Here is a 21,227-nt window from a genome sequence, read left to right as displayed (position 1 = left end):
CGATTTTTTCAACTCTCCCCACCCCTACCTCTATAGAAACACTTTTTCACACACCGTTCTTTTTGCATTCAGGGCTTGCATTCTAAAGATACCAGGCTTAAGAATGCCTTAGCTAAAACCTGAAATAACTTGTGTGGGTTCTTTGTTATGCCTGGACACGGCCTCCAAGGCGTGGGGAAGTCCACTAGGCCACTCCAAGTCCATCCTCCTCCGTGAACAGGGCCCCTTCGCTCCGAGAAGAGGGCCTGCTCCGTCATCTCCCTGTTACTGGGGTGCACAGACATTGTTCAAATGTAATGCTTTACAAAAGAAGAAGAATTGTATTTCTCTCAAGAAAAAGGAACCTCGGAAACTATTTTGTGTAACCTGAGGCCATGAATCACCCCTTACTGACTCCAGCAGGGGCCTTTCAGTATTTTAGTCAGAATAATAATAATAATAATAATAAATTAAATAAATTTAAAATTTAAAAAGAGAACCACAGCAATCCAGTGCTAATAATGGACAACAGAAATGTCTTTTCCAAGAAGAGAAGCAACAGGCCCCCAAACCAGACCCTATTCCACTGTTCGATGCCACAGCCTAGCACATGAACATTGGATTGCTCCGCCACTAATGCGGAGAGCTGAGTGTTACTGAATACAGGGCTGGATTTTCCCAGGGAGTCCCAATTATAGGAACACCTGTGTTAAGTAATGTTATTCTAATCCACTGCGAAAACCTAGGTATGTAATAGCCCTCAAACCATCTCATTTCTTAGGGGCAGTGGGGGTGGGCCAACCTCCTGGAAGAACAGTGCCCCCAAGAACCTTATCTCAGGGGGGACCTTGGTTTTACCATCCTGATCCTGGCAGCTCGTTTTCTCTTCAATGGAAGGATATACACATGAAGCTTAATGTAACTGACAGAAACTAAGCCTGAGTAGAAACCTCACTTAAAGAAAATCAAATCAAAGGCCAATGACTATAAAACTGGAACACATGGCAAATGGCACATGTACAGTCAGGCACCAATTCCATGATCTTTACATCGAAATCCTAACAACCTGGGACAAGTTCTCACTATTCCGAATATATACTTCACTTTGCTATAAATAGAATGTCAATGGCCAAACATAATGAAACAAAACCATTGTGGTAGAAAACAGAAAATTATAAGCCTATACCTATTCCCTCCAAAAATACACATCAGACCTAATTCTTTAAAATGCCAGACCCTAATATTTTTGAAATGCTATCTGAAAGAAGATTATGTATTAATGAAATGATTGCTTTATAGCTTAAGGCTGCCAAAACTAATGCCACTGAAAGGTCTAGATGAAAAGTGAAATGTTTATCACTCATCCAAATGTTTGTCTTACAGTGATGCGTAGAATTACATTTCTAACTAAAAGTGATCTAGATAATTACATAGGTAAGCATGTTTATCGCAAAAACCACAGAAAGAAAAATATGATAGAGTTATAGGAAAATTCAACCACAGAAATAAACTTTATTCACTAAAATTCTAAGTATCTCCTGGGATAGCATCCTTCTGAGATATCCTGTTACCTTTTCACCATCAAGTAATATTGTTAAAGCATTTGCATTCTTTCATATGTGCTTCTCTGTGTTTAAAGAAACACCTCTTTCCAAATCTGGGATTTATAATCCACTAAGATGACTACACATTTTAGCCACACCAGAAACATTTGATAAATCATATATAGATCCATTTCTGTGCCTAATAAAAGACAAGCAAGGGATACCAAAATAATGCTGTAAAACTGCTCACTGATAAATATCAAATAATAAAACAATAATTTACTAATATTACTAGGCTTTAAAAGTTTGATGATTTACCTCAGAAATTTTATGCTTTATATATTGTGTTAACATTGTTTTTAAAACAGCTTGATTAAATTATCTAATTTTAAAATTTGTTACTTAAAATTTTTTCTTCCGAATCTCAAATTGCTATTTTTAAAATTTCTAAATAGAGGATTTCTTTTGTTTGTATGTGTTTTTAAATATCACAGTTATGTTAAAAAACTTTTGCTTGCTTCCCACCTCTTTTATTCACATATACGTATTTACTGAGTGCCTAATATGTGCAAAGCAAATAATTAAGTGTGTTAACTAGGGACCCATCTTTTACACTATTATAACTTAATAAATATTAATTAAAAACCTATTGCATATATACTGAAAATTAATATTTTAAAGTTATTGCAAAAGATCCTTTTAATTTAGGATGCAATGTATTATTGCAAAAGCCTTCTTAATATATCACTGCCAGAAATATTCCATTGACATTAATGACTTGATTATAGGAACAGAAAAAGCCTGAGGAAGTAAAGCATATATTTCCTAAAAAATAAATATGGCAAAAGATTTGGAGTTCTAAATTAATTGTTTCTTTGCTAACAAATACCATTTTCCTTATATTTTCTATCATTGTACATTTCAATATGAAATATGTCCAAGAAAACTCTGAAAATGATTTAAAAAGGGACATTATGTATAATTCTATATTTAATCATGCATCTTTTTTTGGTATAATATAGCCTCTGTTGCTAATAATTTCAATTAATCACTACAAAGCAATGTCCTTAAAATATCTATAAAATATTATAATTCTAAAAGTAATATTTAGAAAATAAATGAGGACAGTATGTGTGTATTTTTAAATGATAAAAAAATAATCTAAAGACATATACAACTTACTCTTCTTGATAGGATTAAGAGGACTTCAAAGAAGCATTTAAATCCCCAGTTTTCCTAACAATTAGCAATGAAAAACAGATGTTTACAAAGCTGTTTCGTACACTGTCTTAAAAGATGATAAAAGATGGTTTGTGGGTAGCAAGAAGGAAGAGCCAGTTAAATGTTTGCTGGGTGTATATTTAAAAAGCATTTTCATTGGCTTAGTTATTGTTAATAGTGAAAGAAAACATTTTGTGCTGCACATACTGTAGGACTGTGACTATAAAAAACTGCCATCATAAAGTCCTCAAAAACTCTTAAGATGTAATTTACAAAGATAATAATAACACGGAATTATTTCACTTCACTGAATGCTACCCATTTGCATACCAGGACTGTGTACAATATAATCCTAATGCACATTCATAATAACAAGGACTTCTTAACGCCATAACAACAGCATAAGATCTGTGCATTACACAATCTATTCTACCAAGTTTTACTTATTTGGTGTGACAGTATAGTCTGAGCTAGCCAGGTGTTAGCTGTCTACACAATTGAAGCCCAACCACATTAACTACTAAATTACCATTGTGAGAAAATATAATGATAAAATTGAAAATTATGTGACCCTGCAAGGCAATAACAGTATTATCTAGTAGTACCTATCTAGTATTATATTGGAAAATGTCAAATAAATATTTTTAGAGTTGTATTTAACTGACCTATACTACAAAAGAAACCATAAAAACATAACTTATGTTTAATTGTTTTTTATATTATTTTTTCTTGAACCATAAATCATGCTAGGCATTTTAAAAACGTTTAATTGTTAAATATTAGTTTGGATGCTTTATTTTCTGAAAATGAATCTAATAATGAATCTTCATGAAGCATTTATCTCCTGCCTACCTTTTAGTAACTATGTATTGGTGTCCACTACAGATACTAGACAAATTCTAATTTTGTTTATTGTCCTGTTTCTTGTTCTTAGTCAGCAGAAAATAAATATAACCTAGTAAGAAACAGAAATACAGTATTTATGTTGCCCAGATGAATTATTTTCTAAATTTACTCCTGATATTTTTATAGTAGTCAAAATGGAAAAGATATTTTTGAAACAAAGAAAGGAGAAAGGTACAATATTGCAACAAGTACAATATGTAACAGTACCTAGATTGGCACAAACTGAGCAAAAATATCTAATTAGGAAAAATTCCTGAATATGTTAAAACATTTACATTTTTAAATTAAAATTGTGTTTAATATGAAATATGCAACAGAAGATAATTACTTGTCCTTAAAATTTTATTAAATATTCAATAACATATAGGCACTTATTTATGTAAATATTATTATTGAAATTGAACGTATTTTACTGTGAAGCTTCAATTATCTCCCAAGATTATATTAAAGTATGAAAAATATTCATGTAGTTGACTTCATTCAATTAAAAATGTTTTTAAAATGTAAGTTGATTACTTTCATGAACATTACAATTTATATTAGGAGCATGACACTAAAATACAAGGAACTGCCTTAAACCAGTTATATTTTGGTCCTTGGCATTATGTTAGTTAGAAGAATGTTCAAATCAACAGAGTTCTATTACCCTACCCTTACGACTCAAGTTTAATATATATTTTATAAGAAGGAGAAATATGTAAGATGACTTCAGTTTTCAAAATCAACACCAATAGGAAATCTCTTACACATTTTAAGTTTTATGAGTGAGATTACAATGTTTTTCCCCCATTCTCTTTTTAAAATAACATTTTATCCATTAATGTTTAAGAAATAATTTTGCAAAGTCAATAAGAGATTTAATTTTATCACTGATATTTTCTTATGAACATACATTATCTGTTTGGATGTGATGATAAAAATTGCAAGGACTTCCTGGGTGACAGGAAGTAGAATATACTATAATCGTCAGCAGTGGAAAACTCTTTAAGTAAAAGGGGTACTCAAGGTTTTCACCAAAATCAAATAATTATACTTAATATCAACAAAACTGTATGTGTGGGGGATAATCCAATATAGTTGTTTTACTTTTAATTTTTAACCTTTTAAACCAGAATTTTCGCAATTTTGTAACTTTTCCAAATATAGAAATGTAAAAATTAAGTACCAATACACCTTTCCTGAAACAGGGCCACATTGATCTAATCTGGGAATCTATGTATGGGGTGTGCTTATTTTATTTAAATCCATTAACCTTTTTGCCATAATTTTATTTGAGCCACATTAAGCATGACTATCACAATTTTGTAGACTTGTTCTTATTTTTAATATAATTCCCACTGTTTTACTTCTGCATAGTTATTAAAAATACTATTTCCCTTTTACCATTTGACAAATCTGAGCACCTGAAATGTGAACTTTTTCATTCTGCTTTCATCTGTGTGCCTATATTTGGAAAAGCATGCAATCTAATTTCTTTCTATTTGTAAGTAGTATTTCACAAACAAAGTTATACATAAAACAGCTAATACTCTACTGCTCTATAGTTACACAATGAGTACTCGTGTGCTACTTATAACTATGTTTGTGGTGTCCTTAAGTAAACTAAAAATCTTAAAATGAGCTAGGAGCAGTTTATCCAAACAATATCCAAATGTGCAACACATGGGTGCTAAGATCTAAGATAGGTAAAAAGAATTGTGATATCTGGATTCCATGAGCATACAGTTCACAATCACCACATCATTCCAATAGATGCATTAAAAGATGCATCAGACACATTAAAATGAAGGGTCATTCAAATGCCACAAAACACAGTCCACAAGTAGTAGGACTATCATCTTCGTTCTCCAGAGGGTATAGTATTGTACATAAAGATGACTTAGAGTATCGGATTGTCTTAATATTACAATTTTGTTTCTCGTTGACTATGTATACAAGTGATTAGCATATCGTTTAATAATCAGCTTCTAAAATAATTTATAGAAATCATTCAACTGCAGAATTTATTTGATTGCCAAGTTTATAGTACCCTTAACACATCTATCAATAACCCTGCATTTTAAGTCATTTCTACCTCCTAAGTACTACTTCTACATTTACTATTGAGAAAATTAAAGCATCTTATAGCAGATATCCTAAGAATGCCTATACACAGAGATTCCCATGAAATTTAATCAGAATGAAGTAAGAAATCTTCATATTTTAAAGCTAGTGTGATTTATGTCATTCTTTTTTTTTTCTTTTTGTCCAGGATCTGATTTCTTTTAGGCCCTAAGAATATACATATCTTCACTTATTTATGAAAATAACTGAAAGTATTTCTTCTGTTATTTAACTGCATATTTCTGACTAATGTGCTTAGTATATTTTAAGCTTTGTACATAAACTGCTTTTTAATTAAAATTTTTAAATTTTATACATTATCTATTGTCTTCTTGTTTTGGCAGGAGAGTATTTAATTCTTAAATATCATCTCTCCCATCCTCCCAATATAATCATATAACAATTCTTGACTAAATCAAGTCAGTGCTTACATTATCACACAAAGTAAATTTTGTTCATAGCTGAGCCAAGTAGTTTACCACAAATACGTGTCATTTCTTTTATAACATTTTTGTTTCTCCCTAATTAAAGCATAGTTTATAATAATTTGCTTAGTTTTTATTATCACTTTTTTCATGTTTTTGCCTATCAGTATTATTTTTCAAATTGTCAAATATGTAACATTTTTTTCTTGGAAACTGTAATGGTTAATTTTATGTGTTGACTTCATTAGAACACCATGCCCAGACAGTTGGGTAAAACGTTATTCTGGATGTTTCTGGTGTTTTGGGATAAGCCCAGCCAGTGTGGCTCAGTGTTTGAGCGTTGACCTATGAACCAGGTCACAGTTCGATTCTGGTTGGGGCACATGCCCAGTTGCAGGCTCAGTCCCCAGTAGAGGGAATGCAGGAGGCATTGATTCTCTCTCATCACTGATGTTTCTATCTCTCTCTTTCTCTCTAAAAATCAATTAAAAAATATATTTTTAAAAGATTAACATTTAAATTGGTGGAATTGAGTAAAGCAAATTACCCTCCATAATAAAGACCTGAATAGAACAAAAGAACCAACTCTCCTCGGAGTAAGGGAGGATTCTCCAGCAGACAGCCTTCAGATTTGAACTGGAACATCAGCCATTCTGAGTCTCCAACTTGCTGGCTGGCCAACTCTGCAGATCTTTGTACTTGTCAGTGTCCACAATCTCATGAGCTAATTCCTTACAATAAATCTCTTTCTGTATATATACACATCCCATTGGTTCTGTTTCTCTGGTGAACCCTAATGTAGAAACCCTGCCTTTCCTCTCAAATTCTAACTGATTGTTCTCTATGCCTTTACATAATAGTCATCCTGGTATTTGCCTTTATGCTTGCTTGTGTTGGATCCCATATCTTCTTTTTCTTGTTTTACTTAACTCATTTTATGGGAGCACATTCTCTAGTAACTTCTTTAACAAAAAGGATGCATAAGAAGCCCAGCTGGTGTGGCTCAGTGGTTGAGCATCAACCCAGGCACCAATAGGTTAACAGTTTGATTCTTGGTCAGGGCACATGCCTGGGTTTTGGGCTTGACCCCCAGTAGGGGGCATGCAGGAGGCAGCTGATCAATGATGTTTCTCATCTATGTTTCTATCTCTCTATCCTTCTCCCTTCCTCTCTAAAAATCAATAAAGGGGAAAACAATTATTAAAGGATGCGTAAGAAGTAAATTTTAGTTGCTGCATATCTGAAAATTTATGTCTCTTGTGACATTCACTTGAGAGCTTGGGTATAGAATTCTAGGTTGAAATCCTTTTCCTTCAAAAAATTTTGAGCATTATTTCATTGTATTCTAGGTTTCAGGGTTGATATTGAGATGTCTGTTTCCTGATATTACATGACCTGCATTTTTTTTCCTCTTTCTCCCTATGGAAGCTTTTGGGATGAAATATCTATCACTATTGTTTTTAAATTCTACAATAATGTACCTTGGAGCGAATCTTTTTTTCATTCATTGCCCTGGATAATTGGATGCTCTTTCAATCTGAAAAGTCATACCCTTATGTTCTGGACACTTTGCTTATTTATTTTTCTACTCTACTCCATTTTCTATTCTTCTTTTCTGAATACCTAACAGTCAGAAGTTGGAACTAAAATGATTCTCTAACATGCTTACTTTTTCTCTAGTTTTCATTTCTTTCACTTATTCTACTTTCTGGGTGCTTCCAAGAAAGATTTCTTCCCCTAATAAAATGACACAGCTTAAAAAAATTAAATAAAACAAAATGACACAGCTTCCTAAATAAAAGATCTTTTTGTCACTGCACCTCCCAGCTTTCTATTTTAAATGTGGCTGTGATGCCTGGAGTGATGTGGTTGTGATGCCTTAGTCATTTTATAATCATAAGGCAATACGTACAAAGATGAAAAGGTAACTAAACGATTTCAAATCAACTAGAACTGCTCCTGGCACATATCAAGTACTCCATAAATATTTGTAAAATGAACAAATGCTCAATGAATAATAACAGTAGTAGAGCAAAAAGATAGAAAAAGTCTAAGACTTTAATAACATCATTGCACTGCTATAACAGCCCTAAACTTCTAAACTCCACACTTCTTATATGAAACTAGAGGCCCAGTGCATGGATTCGTGTACCAGTGGGGTCCCTAGGCCTGGCCTGCACCCTCTCACAATTCAGGATCCCTCAGGGGATGTTGGAAGCCCGGTGCATGGATTTGGTCCAATCTCCACAGGCCAGACCGAGGGACCCCACCAAGGCACAAATCCATGCACCAGGCCTCTAGTATGTATAGAAGATCTTTGGTTAATCTCTTCCCGCCCTCCCCCTTCCCCTTCTCTCTGAGATTCATCAGTCTGTTCCATGTTTCCATGTACGTGTGTTGAGCATCTGCCCCATGGTGGTCAGTGTGCATCATAGCTACTGTTGAATGGTCGAAAGGTCACTTAGGCTTTTATAAATATAGATAATCAATAATTTTATAACACATGCTGCTCACGTCTCTGAGTTCTCCACATCCCTCTAAATTTGTAGATCCTGGAACTGGGCATTATTTCTAGAAAAAGATTAATCTGTGTTTTCACAAAATGTCACAATGGGAAGATTTTGTCACTGATTCTTTTTCATACAATATTCTTATTTATGCTTACTCACACCTGCTTGTTTGTTCATTTAACAACTACATTAAATGAACATGCTTAGCTTACATTATTCTGATCTCTGGATTATTTTCCTTTTCAATTTTATTTTATTAATTTTAAAAACAATAAGCGTGATAATATTCATTATAACTAGTGAAATAATATTGAAATTATTAGAAAAAAGTTAATAAAAGTAAACTTTCCACTCCCACATCCATAAGATAAGCAAAGTTAATAGCCTCCATGTTTTTTTCATATGTCTTCATGTTTATTCAAATATAAATATATATGAATATTGAATATATATATATTATATATTAGTTAGAAAAATGAGATTATGCCATTTACATTATTTGTAACTAGAGCCCAGTGCATAAAATTCATGCACTCAGGGGGGTCCCTCAGCCCAGCCTGTGCCCTCTCACAGTCCAGGAGCCCTCAGGGGATGTCCAACTGATGGCTTAGGCCCACTCCCCAAAGAGCGGGCCTAAGCTGGCAGTTGTACATCCTTAGCACTGCCACGGAGGCGGAGGCGGGAGAGGCTTCCGCCGCCACCGTTGCGCTTGCCAGCTGTGAGACTGGCTTCTGGATGAGCAGTGCTCCCCTGTGGGAGCGCACTGACTACCAGGGGGCAGCTCCTGCATTGAGCATCTGCCCTCTGGTGGTCAGTGTGCATCATAGCAACTGGTCATTCCATGATTTGGTCGATTTACATATTAGCCTTTTATTATATAGGATTTGCTTTCACAACACTGCATAAACATGCCTTTAAATTTAGATAAAATGCATTATAGTAGTACCTGCATATGTAATAGTTGGTTATTCTATAATAATTTATAACACTATTCCTATTAATGGGCATTCAAATTATTTGCAATTTTTTATTTACCATAAAAATGCTGCAGTAATTAACCTTTATTATTGTTCCTTTTTTTGCTCTAAGTGTGATTTCCAAAAGTGAACTCTGGGTATTCCAAAATGGCTGCAGAGTAGGTGGAAGCTACACCCTCCTGCTCCTGGCCCCAAACCAGATTTACAGCTAAATTATAAAGCAATCAACCTGAATAACAAATCCAAAGGCTGGCTGAACTGAAATATAATAACCAGAGATTAACTGAAGAAGCCACATAGAGCCTGGTAAGGCTGGTCCCTGCACTCAGGTGGGGTGGCAGCTGAAAAGCTGGAGGGAGATCACAACTACAAAACCCCTACCCCTAGGAGCATGGGGCCTCAACTCCATGCAGAGATCTCCAACCCAGAGCAACAGAGATGGAAAAAGGAGCTCTTGCAGCACCTGGTGGGTTCAGGGGATTCAGTCCACCCGGGAGACCCAGACCTCACCTTACCAGACACAAGCATTCCTATTATTACAGCATCCACCTGGGGAGTGCAAGATCCTGACTCTGCCTGCTGATGAAGCCACACTGCCATACTCGGGTCCTCCTGAGGGGTCTGCTGGCTACACCTAGCAGTGACTTTAAGGGGCCTCTTTTTTTCTGAGGAGGCTTTTGGCAGAGACCCAGACAGTGATTAAACTGTGTGTCTTGGAAAAGAGGGCCGGTCTCCCCCACCTTGATTGCACAGCTAGCAACCCTCTCCCCACCTGTTGAATCACTTAGTTGACCCCATCCTGCTGAGTTCAGCAGCACAGGGGACCAGAGTGCCGATGAGATTTTCAGACTGTGTCTCCCAGGGAAACTTTTGTTCAGGAACCAGATGGAGCAAGTGCTGAGCTGTGTGGCTACATTGCAAGGAGGCAAATCTAATCTCCCTGAGAGTTCAACCTGTGCTCCCCAGGAAGAAGCAGTGCCTGCCCCACTCCTACAAGGCTTGTGGGCACCACCCCCAACAGGAGACTGTTGAGGTCAGCCCTGCCAAGTCCCCATCCCACCCTCCTGAGCTCAGTTGTGTGGGGGGAAGGGAGTGGCTCAAAACTGGGACAAAGTGTGAGACCCTTAAGGAGGCTATTGTCTGGGACCAGGATGAAGTGCTTAGCCCCCTACTGCTAGATGGGCCAGTATCATCTCCAATGGGAGACTCTTTTGATTGATCCCCCAAGTTTAGGGCAGCTTAGCTTGCAAATGGGTTTTGTATATGTTGATTAGGGGCATGACTTCAAAATTTAGCCAGGCCCTAGCCAGTTTGGGTCAGTGGATAGAGTGTCAGCCTGTGCACTGAAAAATCCCCAGGTTGATTCTGGTCAAGGACACATGCCCGGGTTGCAGGCTCGATGGCGTGCAGGAGGCAGCCAATCATTTACAACTCTACCTTAGTCCTCACTTTCTACTTGCACAAAGCTTAAACATCAGCCAGAGGTGAGAACTTAGGCCCTTTTCGGGTCTTTTCTGAGAATGTGCTCAGCCTTATACATGTATTTGTCCTTCTAGATTCCCAGGAATATTTATGGTAGATGGGTACATGGCAAAAACAAAGGATTGATCCACAGAACAGTATTGTCTGAGGATTGTTTCTGCAAACTATATAATTTATTATCTAGTCAAAGTTCAGGGGAAGATAGCAAAGAGAAAGAAAAAGGAGCAAAGGTAGAAAGCAATGGAGAAACTGGGGGTGCTCAGTCTTGTTTGTTTTTAGACCTTTTATAAAGGAAAGCAAATTACAGGATATTTTCTTATTATATTAATGAGAAGTCATAGTCAAGAGAGAGGCAACTAAAATGAAACAGAGAAAAATGTCATTTTATTCTTGATCTGATTACATAAATAATAAATTTCTTAAATAAAAAAAACATATAAAGAAGCGGGGGGGGGGGGGATCATCACCCAAGATAACCACTATTAACCTTTTGGATTAAATCTCTCTGGTTTTTCTATACATTTGTAACCCAGATACACCTAGTTGGCTCTGGAGCCTAGAAAATATTTCCCCATTTACTTCCCTCTTCAAATTCATTTTCATCCTCCCTTTCTCTCTCTCTCTCTCTCTCTCTCTCTCTCTCTCTCTCTCTATTTCTCTCTCTCTCTCTCTCTCTCTCTCTCTCTCTCTCTCTCTCTCTCTCTCTCTCTTAAAAAAAACAAAAAACTTTAGTAATCAAGTAGACTTCACTTAAGACTTTTGATGGGCTTTCTCCACAGCTAACAACTTTAGAATGTACCTTAGTCAATTTTGTTCTCCCAAACTCCTCCTCAGAGCAGCCCACCCCAACCTCCTATGCAGCTCCCCTCTCCTGGCTCTGTTTTCACTCCTCCCTCTCTGTAGAGCACTTCTCTAGCTCCCACATTCAAACTTAACACACATACACACCCATTATGGAGATTACCAACTTTTGAAATTAAATATCCAGCTTGGAGTCTTAAACCTCACAGGATTCTCCCCATAATGTTTTGGTAAATATTTTCTTCATATCATTACATATATATAGTCATGCATATATGCACTTTTTTCTTTTACAAAATTAGTTTTATCCTATTATAACATTTTGTATCCTACTTTTACAGTCTATAGTGAGCATTTTTATTTAATTATGAATTCTTTATAAGCACTATTTTATAGCTACATAAAACTCCATCATTCAATAAACCATAATGTTATGCATTAGGTTGAATCATATGAAATCAATGTTTTTGTGTGTCAATAATAGTCAAATATCAGCATTTCATATGATTCAATCTAATAATTATTCCCTTACTATTGGGCATTTAGTGTGTTTTCCATTTTTCCCATAATAATTAATGCTACAATGAGTATCTTTGTACATAAGTCTTAGTTATCTCTGGCTAACATTTTAAGCCCTATTCCTAGATGTGGGATTAAACTAGGTCAAATTGTATAAATGATAATTTTAAATAACTACTTTCCATAAAGGTTGTACCAATTCTCTGGTAGTTCAGAAATATCTCCATTTTACTATAACCTGGACAGCATTATTGTTACTAAAAACTCGAGACTCAATAAATAGCATTTTATTATTATTTATCTTTGCAATTTTTATTCACTAATTACAGTTGTGTTTGTAATTCTTCTACTGATGTCCTATGGCCAGTTCTCCAATTAGTATTATTTTCTAAATAAGAATTCTAATCCTTTGTTTATAATTTCTGCTAGAAATACTTTATCACAAGTTCACATTAATCTTTTAAATTAAGGATTTCTTTGGTGTACAGAGCTTTAACTTTTAATGTAATCCATTCAATCCCAACTATCTTTTTATATTTAAACTAGAGGCCCAACGCACGAAATGCATGCAAGAGTAGGTCTTCCTTCCCCTGGCTGCTGGCACCAGCTTTTCTCCGGCACCCAGGACCCAGGCTTCCCTCTGGCTGCAGCAGGCACCCGGGACCCGGGCTTCCCTCGCAGCCCCGGCTTCGTCTGGAAGATCGTCCAGAAGGACGACTGGTCTAATTAGCATATTATGCTTTTATTATTATAGACTAGAGGCCCAGTGCATGAAATTTGTGTTGGGGGGGGGGGGGTGTCCCCTCAGCCCAGCCTGCACCCTCTCCAATCCAGGACATCCCTCTCACAATCTGAGACCACTGGCTCCTAACTGCTCACCTGCCTGCCTGCCTGATCGCCCCTAACTGACCCCTCTGCTGGCCTGGTCACCCCCAACTGGCCCCCCTGCTGGCCTAGTCGCCCCCAACTGCCCCCCCCCATCAGCCTGGTAGCCCCTAACTGCCCCCCCACACAGTCTGCTGCTCGGTCCTTTGGTCGCCCCTCACTGACGCCCCTGCCGGCCTGGTCACCCCACGCAGCCTGCTGCTCAGTCATTTGGTCGCCCCTCACTGACCCCCCTGCCGGTCTAGTCACCCCATGCAGCCTGTTCAGTCGTGCGTTTGGTTGTGATGATCACTCAGGCTTTTATATATATAGATAGTCCCTTAAGGCCAGAGTCAACTAGGCTTTCCTTTATCACAATTACTTAAACATAATAAAAATTATCTTTATTCTAAAATTGTACCCCCAAAGGTAAACATTATGATTCACAATATCAAAACAGATACACAAATATGATTATATCTATAAATTCCCTCATCATTAAAAAATAAAAAAAGGCCTATGTTCTAATAGTAGAGCAGAAGTATTGGTTCCATATATTATGAGAAAGACACTAACAATTTAATGAAGATACTGACATTCTCCTCCAACTCAAGTATTATTAATTTCATGGTCATGGTATAAGTTTCAGTATTTATTTCAGGATACATTTTGGTCCTAAAAAAATAAGTTCATGTAACTTTCTATGCTAGAAAAAGTAATTAATTGTCCTAGCTGAGCATTACTCTTTATTTTTTCCCAAACCAAATACCTAACTTGTTTTCAACATGAGTATGTATTTCACCTCTTTCTAACACAACAGATGAGTTCTACCTTTGAGAACCATTAATCAGTCCCCCCAAATCTCTGTCTATTCCGTTTTGTCAAACTTCAAAAATGAGAATTTAGTACCTAAAGCCATGATTTCTGTACTGTAGGAAAAATAAAATGCATGCTAAAACTAGGATACTTTACAACCTCATAAAAGTACATATATATTATTTACAACAAAATTTTAATTCTTTACATAATGATATTATATATTTACTATGTGAAAAGTCTTATTATTTATGTTGCCTTATATAATTGACAAGGAGTAACTGAGAATGGCGTGGATGAACCTACAAAATATAGTTCATCTACCACTTTAAAGTCACAGAGCTTCCCCAAAAGCAGCCATTTCTCTATATATAATTCACCAAGAATATGATCTTTAAAGTATATTCTCTGAGGATTTTATCAGAGATAAAAAGAAAACTTTCATCAATATTATTTCCACAGATCCCATGCACTGTTGTATAGAGATAGGTTAAACAAAGGTGAATTCTGCATTGTACACTTACCAAATCTAGAAATGAAGATAAAATTCTATTCAACACAAAAATAAGAAAAATTTACTTTAGCCTGGCCAAAGTTGCTCAGTTGGTTGAGCATTGTCCTGTGCACTGAGTGGTTGCTGGTTTGATTCCAGCACATGCCTGGGTTGTAGGTTCAATCCCCTGTCGGGGCAAATATGGAAGGCAACCAATCTCTCTCTCTCTCTCTCTCTCTCTCTCTCTCTCTCTCTCTCTCTCTCTCCCCTCCCTTCTCCTCTGAAATCAATAAAAATATATTTTAAAAAAGAGGTATTCCTTCATGAAGACATTTTGTATATTTATATATATTTAAAACTGCTTTAAATCTTAAGACCTGTCCTAGCTGGTTTGCCTCAGTGGATAGAGCCTCAGCCTGCTGACTGAAGTGTCCCAGGTTCAATTCCAGGCAAGGGCACGTGCTTGGGTTGCAGGCTCAAACCCCAGTAGGGGGTGTGCAGGAGACAGCCGATCAATGATTCTCTCTCATCATTGATGTTTCTATCTCTCTCTCCCTCTCCCTTCCTCTCTGAAATCAATAAAAATATTTTTAAAATAAATAAATAAATCATAAGACCTGGTAATCTAATAAGTCTCCTAGGTAGCAAAACTAAAATGTAAATTTAATATAGTAGAATAAAATGCAGAGAAACACATCTGAGTGGAGTACATAAAAATCTGAAACAATATTTTCAACCCCAAAGTAAATCACTAGGCATTTTAATTTCATTTTAATTTATATATTGGATAAGTAAGCGCTTTAGAGAGACAGGAAATATTATTATTTCCACCATTATTCTCCAAGAGATAGATTTAGCCCCTTCAATTAGCTTGTGAGTCTACTGTTCTAAGAACACATGATATCTGAATGCTATTTGGGAAGCACTGGGTCTCTGAGGTGATATTTAGAAAGAAATAGAATGCAACAATAACTACAGAGTCTTTTAGTTTTACTTTCTGGTTTACTATTTGTTGTTTTAATGTTTAAGAAGGGAATACTTTAGAAGTTACCACTGATTCCAAATAAAAATGTATGTCAATCTACTTACTTAAAATCTAAATGTAGCCCTTGCTGGTTTGGCTCAGTGGATGGAGTGTCAGCCTGTGAACTGAAGGGTCCCAGGTTCGATTCCAGCCAAGGGCACATGCCGGGTTGCAGGCTCGATCTCCAGTAGGGGGCATGCAGGAGGCAGCTGATCAATGATTCTCTCTCATCATTGATGTTTCTATCTACCTCTCCCTCTCCCTTCCTCTCTGAAGTCAATAAAAATACTTTTAAAAAATCTAAATGTAACCTACTAATCACAAATGGTGGTTAGACAAATCATAATGACCAGATCTTTATTTCACCCTTTAGTTCTGATGTCAGTTCTGCCACTAATTAGATGGTTAGATTTGTAATCTTGGATGAGTCATCTAACCTCTATGAGCTTTAACTTCCTAATATGTAAAATGAAGATGTTGGACCAGATTATTTAAAATGACCTTCTATTCATAAATATGATAATCTTATAACTATACGCCATTCACTTATCAAACATTCACTGAACATCAATTATTTTCTAGGCACCAGGCTAAATGTTGACTACCAAAAATCAATTATACTTTTACTGAAGATTTATATGACAGGCACCTTAATAAATGTTTTACATATACTTTGTCATTTATTTTAATCTCCACAATAGTCTTAGGAGATAGATGTTATTATACCCTATTTTACAGGAAAAAAAAATGAAAAAAAAGAAAGAGAGAGACAGAGATCTAGAAGGTTTAAATAATAGCTACTTAGTATAAGAGCCAAGATTCAGACTCAAGAATCTCTGAATCCCAATTTCATGTTTAACCAGAACATTATGCTGCCACCAAGGAGCTGATGGCCCAATATTTCTCAAAATGCAGTTCTCAAATCACCTGCATTGGAATTACTCAGGGTGCTTATTTAGAATGCAGATACTCAGGCTCTATTCAAGTTCTATAAAAATCAATTGTCCCTCGAGTGGAGCCTCTATTTTAAACAAGTGATTCTGCTCAGATGATTCTTATACATAGTAATTCTGAAACTTACTATCTATATATATAAAAGCCTAAACAACCATTACTACCAGTCAACTGAATGACCAGTTGACCAGTCGCTATGATGTGCACTGACCACCAGGGGGCAGACGCTCAATGCAGGAGCTGCCCCCTGGTGGTAAGTGCACTCCCACAGCCAACTGCCCGTGGCCAGCCAACCTCCCACGGTCCCTCTCCCTAGCCAGCTGGCCCCGATCAGCCCCAATCGCCGGCCAGGCTGAGGGACCCTACCCATGCACGAATTCATGCACTGGGCCTCTAGTATCATTCATAATTTGTCTACATTCATTAGTTAAATATTTAATGAATGACGACTATATACAAGTCATACTACACTAGATGCCATGTTAGATACATTGCTGTATGAGACATTAGTGTCTAATTGGAAGCAAAACACTTGACAGTAAGGCACATACAAATACCTACAGCACAGGATGTTTGTGGAATCTTTGCGATTTTGCCTTACCTGCTATAATTGCTGCTCCGTATTTGCTTTTATATTGTTTTATTTATGCATGTATTTATTATTTTTGTCAAAGAGAATATAAATCCCTGGGAGGCTTCTATTCATCTTTTACTTTATTTTGTTCTTCTGGAAAATATTTATTAAGTACCTACTGAGTACTAAACACTATGTGGACACTAGGACTATACTGGTAAGCAAAAATCAGACTCAGTTCCTTCATGGTGCTTTTGATCTAGCAAGGGAAAAATCCATTAATCTAGTAATCAGACCAAGGAAAACACAAATCACATAAATGTAGGAAAGTGTAAATTACTACTATAATGAATGATATAAAGAAAAGATACACTTGCCTAAAAGAACTTATTAGAAAGGAATTTGGTCTAGTCAGAGAAGTCAGGGAAAGCTTCCCTAAGGAAGCAACTTTTGAATTAAGGCCTGAAAGATAATATAAGCACTACTTAAGTGAAAGGGGAGGAAAGAAAAGGAAGTGCTCAAGAAAAGAGTACAGCATGTGAAAAAGTATTTGTGGTAGATGGCAAAAACAAAGGATTGACCAACAGAAAGTAAAATTGGCATGCACAGAACAAAAAGATGCTGAAACCATCAGGGGCCAAATAGTGTAGGGCTTTGTAGGCCATGTGAAGGATTTTGTTTTTATCCTAAAAGCAATGGCAAAGCAATGAAGGGATAAACTAGTTATTCTCTGTTCTACCCCACCCCCAGACTCATTCCCCACTTAGGCTCCTTGTCAGATGGCTTCTGTTTATATTTAGCCAATGGAAAGTACCTGCATGAGACTGGCAGGAAGAAAGAAAAGTATTTCTTCACTCTCGTTCTGCTTTGGAGTCTCAGCTCTGGTGGTAGTTGCATCCCTGAACACGGACTCCTGCCAGCAGGCACTCACTCCTCTAGGCCTCTGGGCTCCAGTAGTATTCACTGTTTCATCCTCTTGTTCCTTCAGGCCCAAGAATGGTAATGGCTTCCTCCTTTTACTGGTATCTGGGTGCCTCCGCATTTCATGTTGATTTTCTTAACCTTGCCCACATCTTTCATTAAAGCTTTTCCTCTGAGTGGAACATTTTGCTGCTGGGGCCACAGCAAGTGAGGTAGTCCATCCCTAGGGCCTAGTAAAAAGATCTGAACAAAGTGACACTCAATAAATATCTTGTAACCAAATGACCGAACTAACTTACTCCAGTCATAGGACACTCCATGGAATTTTCTTTTGCCTCTTATTTCCATAGCTTACTTTATTCGTAGTAGTTGGTCTTAATTGCTAAAAGATTCTTAGGAGACTGTAACCATTACTACTGACACCAACAGGTTTCTTGCCATCCAAAGGCTTAGGGTGAACAGGCCCTTGCAGTGTAGATACAGAAAGCATGGCCTTGGGTCAAAGAAACCTGCCACTTAATAGTATGCCTGTAGGGTGTTTTATAAACTCTCTAAATATCTGTTTCCTATGTAAAATGGGAATATTAATACTTATCTCTCAGGATTCTGGTGAAATTAAATAAAATTATGTGAAGAGAATGATAGAGGAAAGACACTTTATAAGTGATAGCTACTATCACTATTACATCTAGTTACTCTAAGATGAAAAGGAAAAGACAAGTTCTTAAAATGAACATATTCATGATCTTTAAAAACAGTATGGAGGACTATGAAGTATAAAATAAAAAGCCCCCATTTCTTTTCTTCATCTCCCAATTCCACTTCTCAGAGTGCTGCTATTAAAAGTTGTATATGTATCTTTATAGATTTTCTACACAGATACACTGCATTTGGAAAATGAAGAAGACAAAATCATACATGTTAGGAAGGTGAAGAATCAGCACTCCTCCTCTTCTTTCTGACTGAGATATTCAGAGGAGTGTGTATATCACAACAATCCCACAAAATTCAGACACCACCATAATATCAATGCAGTTCACACAAAAAGCACAATTTTGAAAATGGAATGAGCAGACTGTTATTTTTATTTCTCTGGTTGCAGAATCATTGGACTAATTTAGGACAGGATAGTAAATACTTCTGATTCTTAATACCACCATTTCAGGGAGCTGAAAGGAGAGGAAATAAAGTTGAATGTCCTTAAAGGACTGGTACATAAGGGAAAACACACTGTCAAGAATGGTTCTGATAATTCTACTCAGAACCTGAAGACTCAAGTATCTTTTATCGGCCTCTAGAAGTAAAGCATCAACTTACCATGAGTCAATATAGTAAAGCAATGTTTTTCAAAGTGCAGTCTGCAGACCACTTACTTGCATCAAATCATTCAACATACTTATAAAAAAGATACACCTCTAAATCTGGGGGCGGGAGGGGGGGGGAGCCCAGGAATCTATCCTATAAAATATACCCTAGGAGGCACTGGCCAGGTAGCTCAGTTGGTTAGAGTGTCATCCTGATACCCCAAGGCTGCAGGCTCGATCCCTGATCAGGGCACCTACAAGAAGCAACCCATGAATCCATAAATAAGTGGAACAACAAATCTATGTTTCTCTCTCCATCTCTCCCTCCCTCTCTAAAATAAGTAAATAATATTTTTAAATAAATAAAATATACCCTAGGAGACCCTTAAGCTTCCTAAAAGACTGAAAATAAATTCTTTAAGGTAAATAGAAAATAGTAGGGGTCAAGCAAATGCTACATATACATATAGTCCTTTGAATGTTTAGAGCAGAAAAAAAATTCTCTACTTTCTCCTTACCATTTGAATTCCTCCCTCTTCCACAGGACCCAAACTAATCAATAATATTATTTTATAGTTTCTTTCTAGTAGGTCATAAATCAATGCCTTTCTATTCCTACTGCTCTAGGCCAAGTCCTTGTCATCTGAAACTTGGATTATTTTTTCTTTTATAGTAATGTTTTCTCTTCCAAGTCATTCTGTATACTGAATTAATGTTTATAAAACCCTATTTTACCTTATCTTTCCTTTGTACAAAATTATTCAATAGCACCCAAATGATTAAAAAATAAAGTTCACAATGCTTATACTGTCAGTCAAAGTCTTCCAACTAAAACGGAGACCTAATGACCTACTTCCCTAATGTATAGCAAGGACAAAAATCCAGATCCCCTATTATAATTCCAGTGCTCTTTAACTAAAACATACTGCATTATCACCTCCTATATTATGAGTTCTAAACAGAGAATAAACTTTTCAAATATGATATGCACTCTTTGTTATTAACTTTTATCCTGATTTTTTAAATGTATTTTTATTGATTTCAGAGAGGAAGAGAGAGGGAAAAGAGAGAGAGTGGTAGAAACATCAATGATGAGAGAGAATCACTGATCAGTTGCCCTCTGCACACCCCACAGTGGGGATCAAGCCTGCAACCCGGGCATATACCCCAAGCGGGAATCGAACCGTGACCTCCTGGTTCATACCTTGACGCTCAACCACTGAGCCATGCCGGCCAGACCTATCCTGATTTTTAACAAGGGTCTTATGGCCTATGAAAACCTCAGAAATCAGGTTCAGCAAAACAAAGTAAAATGTGAACATTCAATGACAGGTCTACCTTAAATAAGACCAAAAGCTCATGTTTGGAAAAGGAAAGATACTAATTGAAAGTTTTATAAAATAACACATATTATCTGATTCCTAAAGGTAGACTAAATTCAACTATTTAAGACATTTTATTTAATTATTTTAAAGTGGTTTTGAAACTTGAAGGAAATATTTTACTAATAATTTGAGAAAATTTACAAATGATTAGCAAATTAGTAAAAGTTCAAATTGATGGATTATCTAATTGTATTTTAGTGTGTTAATTATGTATACTAATATTCATGCAATTTTGCTAGCCATTATACATATCAAAACTAAATTCCAAATCCTTGTCATCTAAGATTTTATATTCTAAAGAAAATCTTCCATGTATTTTTTCAATGTTATACTGGTATTTATCAGGAGAAGTAACTTTTCTAAATTGCTTTAACCTGTCTATGAAATAAAAGCATGTGTCCGCCCGGCAGGTATGGCTCAGTGGT

The sequence above is a fragment of the Cnephaeus nilssonii genome (assembly GCF_951640355.1).
Source record: "Cnephaeus nilssonii genome assembly, chromosome: 13".
Classification (NCBI taxonomy): domain Eukaryota; kingdom Metazoa; phylum Chordata; class Mammalia; order Chiroptera; family Vespertilionidae; genus Cnephaeus; species Cnephaeus nilssonii.
Note: the sequence above shows the minus strand (reverse complement) of the source record.